At 40.4% G+C, this 11,578-nt stretch overlaps 1 long non-coding RNA gene across 1 annotated transcript; it reads left to right on the top strand.

Annotated features, from left to right (window-relative positions):
* Positions 1–3,545: 3,545 nt before the first annotated feature.
* On the top strand, positions 3,546–7,597 carry LOC128850499 (uncharacterized). The gene is made up of 3 exons (XR_008447922.1): positions 3,546–3,664; positions 4,104–4,250; positions 6,777–7,597. It is a non-coding gene; the product is annotated as an uncharacterized LOC128850499 (long non-coding RNA).
* Positions 7,598–11,578: the final 3,981 nt, after the last annotated feature.

The raw sequence follows: 11,578 nt of genomic DNA on the forward strand, positions 1-11,578 counted from the left end.
TAATCAGAAAAAAAACCCCCAATCCCTGAAAGGCCCAACAAGTTGGCTTCCTGAGTCAACCTTGCCTCACTGATTGATAAACCTACCCATCATTTCAGAAAAACTATGATGTTACAACTTCCAACTTCTAAACCTAAGAACCACCATGTTGGGGCAAGCTGCTGTTTTGGACGTGTCCTTTTCCAGGCAAAATGTCATATTTGTCAATAAAATCCTGTGCTGCTTTATAAGGAGGTGTTGACCTAAAGCCGTAGCAGCTTCTATCCATCTGAAGTAAACCTACGTATCTGACTCCTACTATGACTTCAGGCAGATGTGATGTTCTCATCTTGTAAGAATGTGATATTTTCTAGTAGTCCCTGTTAAAAACTTTCTGGGAGATCCAGGTCTGTTTTAGTGCCAGTGAAATGATCTGTGTTAGTGTCAGTCCTGAGAAAGGTAGAACACACAAGAGAAAATACATCTGTTGTCTGCCTGTCTTTGTTCCCAGACAGAGCAGGACTACAACCTGGCTTTGGAGCAGATGTCACTTACATGTTCATATAACCCACTTTGGTTTTTTTCCTGTTTTGTTCCTTAAATGAACATGACCAAATTAACAAAATCTGTCTGGGATCTTGCATTTCAGCCAGGATCCTCAGGCATTGCTAATCTTGGCTCTTTGCTTGTGCAGGAGGCAGTTCTGTTCCCCTTGTCTCTAAACTCTTGTCCTAGAAAATACAACCGAAACCCCAGATCAGATGTCCAGGTCCGTCTGCTTGGGTTTTTTTCTCTGACTATTGATTTTCTGAAATAAACTTTCAGTCCCCAGGCAGAATTGTTCTGTCAAAGAAACTGCAGAGAGTCTGAGTGCAGGGAGGGAGGAAGAAGCTGTGGCAAGGCGGGAGAATGAAGACCATCCCAGGACCATACTTCTTCCCCCACACAGGGTTGCTGGTTCTGACTCTGCACAGGAGAATGATACACAGAGGGACAGTTGTGGGAAATCACAGCCCTTGCTCAGGAGCAGAAGCAAAAAGCAAACTACATGGGAGGCAGACTGCAGAGGCCAGTTTGGAATCTGACTGACATGTTTAACTACTAAACTATGTTCTCTGGGTCATGGTGGTTTAGATTATCTCATCATCCTCATGCTGGTGACTAGAGCCAGTGTCCTCACTGGTAATATTTTTCTCCCTATCTAATGGCAGAGAAAAGTTCAGGTATAGTTGCATTTTCTAGTGCAGAGCCTTCTGAACTAGTTAACCTGTCACTTTAATTGCTCTTCCAACCAGCGTATGGGAGAGCAATTGCACTGGCCTTTGTTCTGCCCCTATTGCACTTATTAATCCATTCACTAAAGCAACAAAACCCATGTAAATTTTCAGGGCATGACTACTAGATTACAAGGACTGTGACACCCAGTTTAGGACAATTTCTTGCTTTTCCTAGTCCTCTGCTATGTTGGGTTTCATTGCATACCACTCCTTCCCATTATCTGCATTACCCATGTTCCTACTGCATTACTTCTGCTATGACCACAGGAAGTGAAGTGATGCCAACAAAAATTGTCAATTTTCCCCTTTCATAAGCAACTCTTCCCTGGTCTGCCCAACATTGGTCTCTACAGATAATGGAAGGTTACAAAGAAAAATGGAGCCACACTTCTCAAAGATGCATGGAGAGAAGGCAAGAGACAAAGGCTCAAGGTGCAAGGATGTGACATTCTGATTTGATATAAGGAAAGCCTTTTTTACCATACAGCTAGCCAAACACAGGACCAGGTGCCCAGAGAAGCTGTGAACTCTCCACCCTTGGAGACAAGAAAGTAAAAACTCAGCTGGACATGGCCATGAGCAACCCGCTCTAACTGGATCTGTTTCAAGGTGGGAGGTTGGATTGGATGACCTCCAGATGTCCTGTTCAGACCAAATTATTCTACAATTCCATCTTTTTTCTGAAGTTTTTTTGGCAGTCCTTGTGCATTTAAAGTGGATTTCGAACATGAGTTTCAGCAGATTTAGCTGGTAAACTATGGTAAAGAATGTTCACAGATAGTATTGTTCCCTTCTTAAAGGTGATTTATTTCCTCTTAACTTTACTTCATCAGGAAAAGATCCATGTTGCAGTTAAATGAGCCAAAATACGTATACTCACTAGGTTTTGTAGTGGTTCAGTTTTACATATACATAGACTTCCAGATACACATCCTGACTGAGCTCACAGTCATCACTGTTTCGATGCATGTAATAATGAAAACCTTTGGTATCTCCTGCAGTTTTTCTAGGGTGTCCTATAGGTTTTGTAGCTTTTACTCTTTCAGCGTTTTTACAAGTGTTTTGTGGCTTGTCATTCAGACTTCATGGGGATGATCCTAGCTGTAGCTACAGAAACCAGCCAAGCATCCTACGTCTGTGGGATGAATTGTATTTGCAGACCTGGTGTCTTCCAGGCCCACGTTTCTATTCTGAAACAAAAAAGACATTTATTTTCAGTATTGCTTATATGTCTTACAAACCACAAACAAATAACTGATTGACCTAAAAGGTATCAACACAGACATTTTCAGTCTGCATTGTGACACGCTTTTACTATGTATTGTAAAGTATTTTTTTCTAGGTATGTTTGTGCAAGAACCTCTGGCTAACTTGCTGCAGTGGGGAAAATTATTTCAGTTTGTAAAGGCTTCAGGTGAAACTGTTTCAGATAAGGAAGACAGAGAAAGATCAATGGCAACAAGATGTTTCAAAAAACCCCAAAAAGCTTTTCCTAAAAATAGGCACTTGCTAACAAGCCATTTAGATTGTGAAAGGCCTTCTCCTTTAACCTGTGCATAATAAAGTGACCTCCACTTAGGGTCCTGATTTAATGCAGCAGCTCAGCACTGGTCAGAGCAACTAGAATATGTGCTTAAGAGTAGGTAGCTATTGCTGGAGTCTGAAAGCCATCAGCTGCTGAAGAATTTACATTGGTGAGATGCAATCACTTAGGGAGTAAGTCCCAAGACATTCAAAAGCTGTTTACAAATGGATTTCTCCTAACTACATTTTAAGTTATTTTGTAATTTCTATTAGAAAATAACTTTTATTTATTCAAAGAAGAGGTCAGCTGAAATTACTTCTGTTGGAGTGAGTATTCAGAGAGCATATATTTTCTTATCATTTCATACATGTAGTAGGAACCATTCAAAATATTGTTGTTTTATTTATTGGGGTTTTTTTGCCTTGCAAGGTAATGGACCCTTGAAATAAAATTGCCAATATGTTTCACACAGAAAATTGTGAGTCCTGTCGAGGGAAGATAAGAGGGAAAACAGTTGGTAGAGTCTGAGACTAACGTCAGCATTCAACTCTACTTCATTAATGGTCAGCCAGGCACTGAAGAATTGTGAAATAGAGGGCAAACTGCAGAGTTAATGCATCAGGATGTGGCTTGCAAGAGTTGCTGCTTCTGCTGACTTTTAAAAGCAGCGGAGATCTCTGTAAATCAGTGTGTGAATTTTTGTGATATCACAAAAATCCTGATTCTTTATCAGCCTTCCTGTTTCTCCTTCCACCTCCTCCTCATAGCCTTTCAGCTCTGCTGCTGTGTAGGCTTTAGATGAGTGATCTTTGAGAGAAACGAGACACCAGACTGGAAACAGAAGACCCACGGCAATCTGATGTACTCTTGACCTTCTGTTAAGGTTGTTTAAATAGGTGCCATAAACAAGTGAAGAACTCAGGATAAGGCTTTTCAGCCAAAACAGGTTTTGAAATGGATCTGCAGAAAAAGAAATTGTTCTCTTTGTATTCACTGTCTTTCCTTCTTTGTTATTCACTTGTATCTTGCTTTCTCCCTTGCTCTTTTGGCACTGGGACTCAGTCGTCACTCAAGCCTGCCCGTGGGGCTGGCTGAAAAGACATGTTCCCGTGGCCGCTCTGCTCTTCCCCACCAGAGCTTTGTCACTTATGGCTTTGTGGGCTGCTCCTACTCCAAAACTACTGACCCTCTGCCAAGGATTCTTCTGCTTAGTTTGGATCAGCGTGTTAAACAGAGACAGCATCAGAATTGTAAATTAAAATGTTTTTGCTTCTGAAAACAGCTACGTAAAACTTGCTTCTTTTCTCTGCTTTCTGCTACAGTTACTGAAATCTAACTTTATCAATAATGAATATAATTCTGTTATGGAAATCCCACCCACCACTCATACAACCTTCACTGCAAAGACTGGGAATTATTGTGAAAAGAAAAAGAAGGATTGACTAGAAATACATCTGCTGCCACAGAGAGTGAGTGATTCCTTATTAAAAGTGAGACCCTCCAAATGTGCTGGTTATCGTATTATATTTATCTGTTAATAGTTTACTGCACAGTTTCTATCATTTGTTCACTTTATGAACTGCTTGGCATTTCAAGGATAGTTTGTTCTTGTGGTGGAAAGACATAAACAATCTTATATATGATCGGTAACGTAAGAGGCAGTAATGTTTGCTTCCTTTTTCATAGTTAAGAATACAGTCTAGAATTCAAATATCTGGTGCTGATCTGGGCAGTCGCAGCAGTCCTTGCAGTTTTCTCAGGCTGGGGAGAAAATAAGATTTTTAATGGTGGCTGCATACCAGCTACTAGAATCTTATATGTGCAGATTTTCAAATCTGGTCATCTGTCCCTGTGGTTGAAATGTTGGCTGAGTACAAATGTAGTTACTTGCATGGAGAGAAACACAGTCCAAAGTTTTGCGCTTGGGCAATGCTTTGGTTCTGTCAGCTCCTCTAGTTTTATAGAATAATTACTTTCTTAGTGGTCAGAGTTCTGGGAAATGATGATTATAGAGGGGTCTCCACTTTGAGACAAAGCCAAGGTGTACAGAAAGCACTAGTTTAATTTTAAAATCTTGAAAATTTTAAACAAATCTCATGATATTTAGAAGACTTTGTAACTTCCTAATTTTTAAATTTGATTAGTTGGCTGGGCTGCTCCATTTTTGTTTCTTCTTTCTAGCTTGTTTTTTTTCCCTTCAATCTGTAATCCAAGTCATCCTTCTCAAGACTGTCTCTGTTCTTTGTATAAGAAACCATAATGGAAACTCCACACTTGCCAGCAATTATCTTATTTTAATTTTGGAGGCAGATACTGCAATGGCTCAGTGTACACACTATGCACTTAACAGTTAAGGAATTTGTGGGAGACAAAAGCCTGGGAAACACACAGGTTATGATGAAATGTGCACTTGAGTGTGAATGAATCAATTAAAAAGTTCTTGATCTTGACATTTGTATCCTGAGGGAAAGGTTAACAAATATGCATTATTTTCCATTAGAATTTCCATGACTGCAACCTCCTAGGGGAGCATAATTTAATTGAATGTATGCAATTAAACACAGATACATGGAGAAATTTTCCTCCTTTTGAAATTCCCCAGCCCATTTCTGCCCATGAGCTGAGTACAGATCATAGAATCATAGAATGGGTTGGGAGGGACCTTTACATGTCATCTAGCCCAATCCCCATGCAATAAGCAGGGACATCTTCAACTAGAGATTCAGCCAATTCCCTCAGAACTCTCAGATGCATCTCATCGCAGATGAGACTCTCAGATGTATACAAATCCATGGATTTGTATACATCCAGGTTCCTCAGGTGATCACCGTAAGAGATGATCAGGTTTGTGATCACCTGAGGAACCTGGATGTATACAAATCCCCAGTCCACCTCTTGTAACCCATCCCCTCAAGAGGTGTGGGAACACAGGTTACTAGTGAAAACAGAGGCAAAAATGTTGAGTACTTCAGCCTTCACCTCGTCTGCTGTTGGCAGCTTGGCAATCTCACTCACTGGGACAAGTGCACTCACTTGAATTTTCCTTTTTGATTTACATATTTATAAAAGCCCTCCTTGTTACTCTTTGCAGCCCTCGCCAAGTTCAGTTCCAGCTGTGCCTTGGCCTTCCTGACCTCATTCCTACACAACCAGGCAGTGTCCCTACACTCTACCCAGGATACTGGTCTCTGCTTGTACTGCTTGTGCATTTCCTTCTTGCCGTTTGTTTTGAGCCACAGGGCAAAACTCAGCCATGCTGATCTCTTGCCTTTCTTGCCAGACTTCTTGCATCTGAGGACAGAGAGCTCTTGCGCTCTGTGGAAAGCATCCTTAAAGATCTATCAGCTCTGCTCTTCTCCCTTGTCTGTCAGGGCAGTTTCCCAGGGGATCCTATCAACTAACTCCTTGAAGGGCTGCAATTTTACTTTCCTAAAATTCAGAGTCCTGACTTTACTCTTCATTTGACCCATATTCTTTAGGACTGCAAACTCCACCAGTGTGTGATCGCTAAATCCCAAGCAGCCCCCAGCCTTGATGTGCCAATTAGCTCACTCTCATTGGTGATCACCAGGGCAAGTATTGTATCTCCATGGTATGATGTGACAGGCTGCACATCTTCATCACAAGTGGTCCTGTGCATTGTTGCAGGAGGTTCCAGGTAGGGATTTCAGACAGTCCTGCTGTGTGAAGGTCACTGCGTAAGCAACACCTGCTTGTACATACGCATTGGTTAATATCTTGGGTGGAGATCCTGGCCATCCAGAGATACCACAGACATTTCGCTCTTCAAGATTCACCAAACTGCACCTGATTTTAAGTAGCAATTAGAATCTGGTCCTGCAGGTTCGATAACTGTCATGTAGGATGTTCTTTTGTTCATGGTTAAGAGAATTAGGAGATGTTTTTGTGTAGTTTAAGATGATCCACAACAAGGAAACACATGCTTAAGTGGGACTGGTGCTCTGCTGAAGTGTGAGATATACTGCCCATTCCAGGAACGTTGCATCAGAGACTCCCATTGCCATCCGAACACTGACTGACCATCCTGTTGAAGAGCTTCAATTCCTCATGAGAGTGTCATCCTATGCAAAAGATCTCAATAAATCAGGTACGTTTTATTTGGTTTTTGTTTGCTTGCTTTTTTAACAAACAGCCTGTCAGTATCTGCACAACACATCCAGGTTGGCCAGACCGTCCTCTTCCTCCCTGCACTTTATAACTCTTATTCCCATTGTGTACACAGGTTTACTGAAGAAGCCAGTGCATTTTAATAAAGAGACAAGCCCTCCTAAAGTTTGTGCAGTGTTTAATACTTTGTGTCTCAGTTATAATGGCTCCAAGTAATGTGTCTTATATTACACATGCTTAGCATACAAGCACCTTTCTCATTATCTCTTTATTGTGGGTTTCATTAACAGTAATTTGTGTTTTTTCCCCCTACATTTGGACCACTGTACTAAGTGAAGTGCTAAAAAATGAAAAGCTAAACAAGTCTGCAGGCTCAGCAAGGATTAGTCTTTCAAGACCTGCTAAAATGCTCAGCTCCATATTTCTGAAGATCTATGGATTACCAGCATCTCATAAAGTCTCTCAGACAAGACTACAAAGGTCAAACAAGTTCTCAGACAGTCTTCTTGTTCCGTCTGATCTTGTCCTCCGTCCAATCCTCTTTGAAGGACCCTGACATCAATGAGTGAAACAGCAGACCCTGACAGTTTTCTGTCTGGCAGTACTTGAATTGCTTAGGCAATTTGCCTAAGTAAGTGGTTTGCCCTTGTAATGATGTGTTTTCATGTAGAGACTGAAATGAGAGGGCTTGAGGAACATGCTGTACATTAAATGCATGAAAAGCAAAGCCATCTTTCTCTGTCTGATGGAGTATTCACTGATTATGTGGAGTATGTATTAAAAAACAGATTAAAGAAATAACTTCTGTCTGTCTGGTGAGCATTACAGAATTGTGAAAATTTTCCATGGATTTTTTTTATTAAAGCAAAATTAGTTATACTGCTCTCAAGCCTGGTTTCACAGATTTTACCCACCGCTGGTTATTTTAGAGACTCTCAAACCTAAATAAAATTAGAGTGTGAATTATGTCATGCTGTCAAAAACAGAGCATATTTCCCTATTTTGAAAATGTCCCCAAGAGCCACCATGGCTTCGGATTTTTAGTGAGACTTAGGCTAACATACAACAATTATGTTATAAGGAAAAGTTATGACCCACATGTCTAGATAGTGGATAACTTTTTTCAATTAACTATGGATAACTGTGTCAACCAAGAAGGTTCTTAATTGCCAGCCATTTTAGTAGCAATGCTAAACACCTGCACCTGAAAATCTGAGGTGCTTGCTAGGTATTTGAATGTAGATGTGGGTTCTTAAAAATCAGCAGCCACATCTCAAAACATGATCTTTTGAACGAGGTAGAGTACAGTGACTTCCGCTCTCTGGAGAACAGCACATAAAGGGACCAGAGGCTTGTAACTCAACTGTAGCCTCTTGATTTTGCTTTTTCTTGAGATGGTCCTCATGATACGCTACATTTCCATACTGTACATACACCCAAAGACACTGTTTCGGAAAAGATTGACCATGCCTGACTTAAGTGACAGGTTCGAGTTAGGCATCTTTTTACATAAGTAATCCTGAATCGAAGTGCTAACTAGGCGGGGAGAGAGATGCTTGACACTATCACTGTTCAGAAAGATTGGATGGGAATAGCCCTTCTGTAGGAGCTGGAGTCCTAAATATCCCCAACTTTTCCTACTTTGTCCATCTGAAAGAGATGGGACTTGGAGAATTTCTGAAAAAGTTAAATAACGGCTGTCCAAATTGTCTCCCTGCATTTCTCTATCCACAGCTTCCAAATATGATTTGGTTGCAAATTATTGCTGTTATTTTTAAAATATGTGAACAACTAAAATGTTTCCAAACTGGCATGCAATCTGTTCAAGAGTGGCTGATGCACTGTAGAGGATGATGTGGAAAGGACACTTTTCTGATTTTTGAAAATTATATTTCTGCAAATATTCTTGGGTAAGGCTCAGTCCTACATATCTAACAGACAAAAGAAGACTTCCAGTCTGAGAGCACATGCCAGATCCTTCACATCTCTTGCCTCTGTGGGATTGCTGATACTGTTCTCAAAATTTGCAAAGCTCTGTGAAAATTCCCAGCCTAAGATTGGCTTTGATTTCCTGTCTATAGGTGGCAATGCCATGCTGCTGACAGTGTTATCACTAGTGATCAAGTCTTCAGTACAAATAGTCTTGCAGATATCCGGTCCAGTAGAATGGGGCTGAAATATGATATATGACAGAGGCACTTTTCTGCTTTTCTCCATTTTCTTTTTTTTTTTTTTTGTAGTATTTGGCACTTATCTTAAAAGCAAGGACACATCCTTGGCTGCCCTTCTGTAATTCTGCACTACACAACAGAAATGGTGCACAAACCTGTCCTACAAAAGTAGGTTGTGCATTCACCTCGCTGCCTGGTAGAGAGGAAGCATAAGAGCTTGCGCAGTGTGTTTTAGCTTTCCACAGGTCTATTTCTTGAGGATACAGAGAGCAGCCAGTATACATCAGTCTTTTTATTGGTGTGGCTGCTTGAAGCCATGATAATGTGGCCACTGGAGATCTGAAGGACTAAAAAGCCATCTTAGGTACCTCAAAATGCATTAGAGGGGAGCTTTGAAAAGCCTGCATGCTGAATTTAATCACCTAGGCACTGGGCTTTGTTCTAACACCCAGAAACATGCCACTGTCCTTCAACACTTACATTTTCAAATTTCCAAGTTGGACACAAAATGGAGAACTACTTCTTTTTTTCCTACAGCATCATAACACAGTACAGTACTATATACCACACTCATTGTGTCCTGCAGTTCTATCTACACCAGAGGATCTGACTATACACTGAAATAGCCAGTGGTATGGCACACTGTGCAGGTTGTCTCACTATGTGTGCTTAGAAAAAAAGAAGTGACACTAGCATAAGTAAGTGGGCTCTTTAAGACTATATCTAACATCACAACGGTGTGTTTGCACATTAGAATAAAATTCCTATGGGTCCGTGACTCATGGTGACTCTGTTGCAGCTCAAGAGTCAACTTCTTGCCCCTGAATTCCAACTGCCCTCAATTTGTCTGAATACCAGACAAATTGCAGACAAAATACCTGATGAGTGACCTCAAAAATGTTTTTATAAAAGTCAATGCAGTGGAAATGTCTATGGGTTAAGATTTCCTATGAACTGTCTCTTTCTGACCTGTTGACCACAGCAGGCTAGACCCCCTAGTCCTAGCCTAAATTACAAAGGGGCCAAAATGATTAAAGGCAAGCAATCAAAGGAAGCTGGTGATTTCATCACCTGATGAAATTGATCTTGAAAAGTTGACATAGTTCAAAGTGGTTGCAGATTTGTTTTTAATTTTCTTCCAGGTTGACATGACACAGTGTGAGCCTCCACAGTGTACTTTCTGAAAAGTTTTATTAGCAAATGTACTGATTTTTTGTAGTACTGTGTTTCCTGGCTGCTCTTTAGAAAGTATCCAAACTTAAAAATGAGGATGACTTCTTGCACTTCAAGTATTTTGAAAGAACATTACTTAGCTGACCATCAAAAGATACCTCTGTATTCTTGTTTAGTAATAAATATTTCCATATCAGACCCTCTTTACAATTTTAATTTAATGTCAGTATATCAGAAATGGTTTATCTAACGGTTATCTCTCAGAGAGAATCATGTGGTCCTGCAGAAAGCATATGGATTTCTTCTGGGTATCATAGCATCATTTTATAGTCTATGCAACACTATGCACAAATCTTCTTCAAGGCAAATATTTATTCTAACCCCTACTCAGTTTCTTCTTGAAATACTTAATTTTGCAGACCACATGAAATATCCCTGTGTACTGACTGAAAAATGACAAAATATATTTTGGGAAACTCTTCCTTGAGAAACAAATGGAGTCATTAGAAATGCACAGCTCTACAAAGAGAAAACTGTCTGTTGGCATCAAAATTTCAGTTTTAAACTCTTCATGCTCCTAATGGATAGAGAAGATGGAGCTCTAATGGCATTCCAGCACTACTAAAAATTTCTGTAATTCCAGTATGAATTTTTTCATATCTTTCTGGACTGTGATCTTGGGTCACTGGGTATGTTTTGTGCTGAGAAGGTAAAGCAAAAAAAAACCAACAAAATTGCTTTGTACTCTCTTTCCTTGGTTGTAGATGTTCTATAAATAAAACTGTCACCTATCCATGGCCTGACGATGCCACCTTCTTTCTGTAGTACACGGAGTACTTCTCGGATGTGAAACTCCCTAAACAAAAACAAAAACAAAACAAGAACTCGAGGTTGTTGCAATCATCTGAAATGGCGTGAAAACAAGAAAGAGGAATTAACACACCAAGTAACCCTAATCTGGGAATAATGCCAGTCATTCAATGTGGTTTTATACACAACTCTTCCTTTCTTCACAGAAAAAAAATACGAGCAAGGAAATGAAATGCCTTGCTGTTTCCTTCATCTTTTCCGTGCATGCACCTTCCTTGGAGAACGTTCACCAGACAGGCAGTTTGAAAGTGGAAGTGGAGGAGATCCTTTGAAGGAGGAAATGAGGCTTCTGGCAAATGTGAAGATGTTGCCATAATAACTGACAGCCGTGGTCTGAGAGTGAGTTTGCTGAAAGGAGCCACTGAAACAGGTTTGTGCTGTGAATCTGTCTCTCTGAATGTGACATCGCTGACTCCCTCTCAATGAAAAATTGTTGATACTGTAATTTGGATGTT

Source organism: Cuculus canorus, chromosome Z, assembly GCF_017976375.1.
Source record: "Cuculus canorus isolate bCucCan1 chromosome Z, bCucCan1.pri, whole genome shotgun sequence".
NCBI classification, from domain to species: domain Eukaryota; kingdom Metazoa; phylum Chordata; class Aves; order Cuculiformes; family Cuculidae; genus Cuculus; species Cuculus canorus.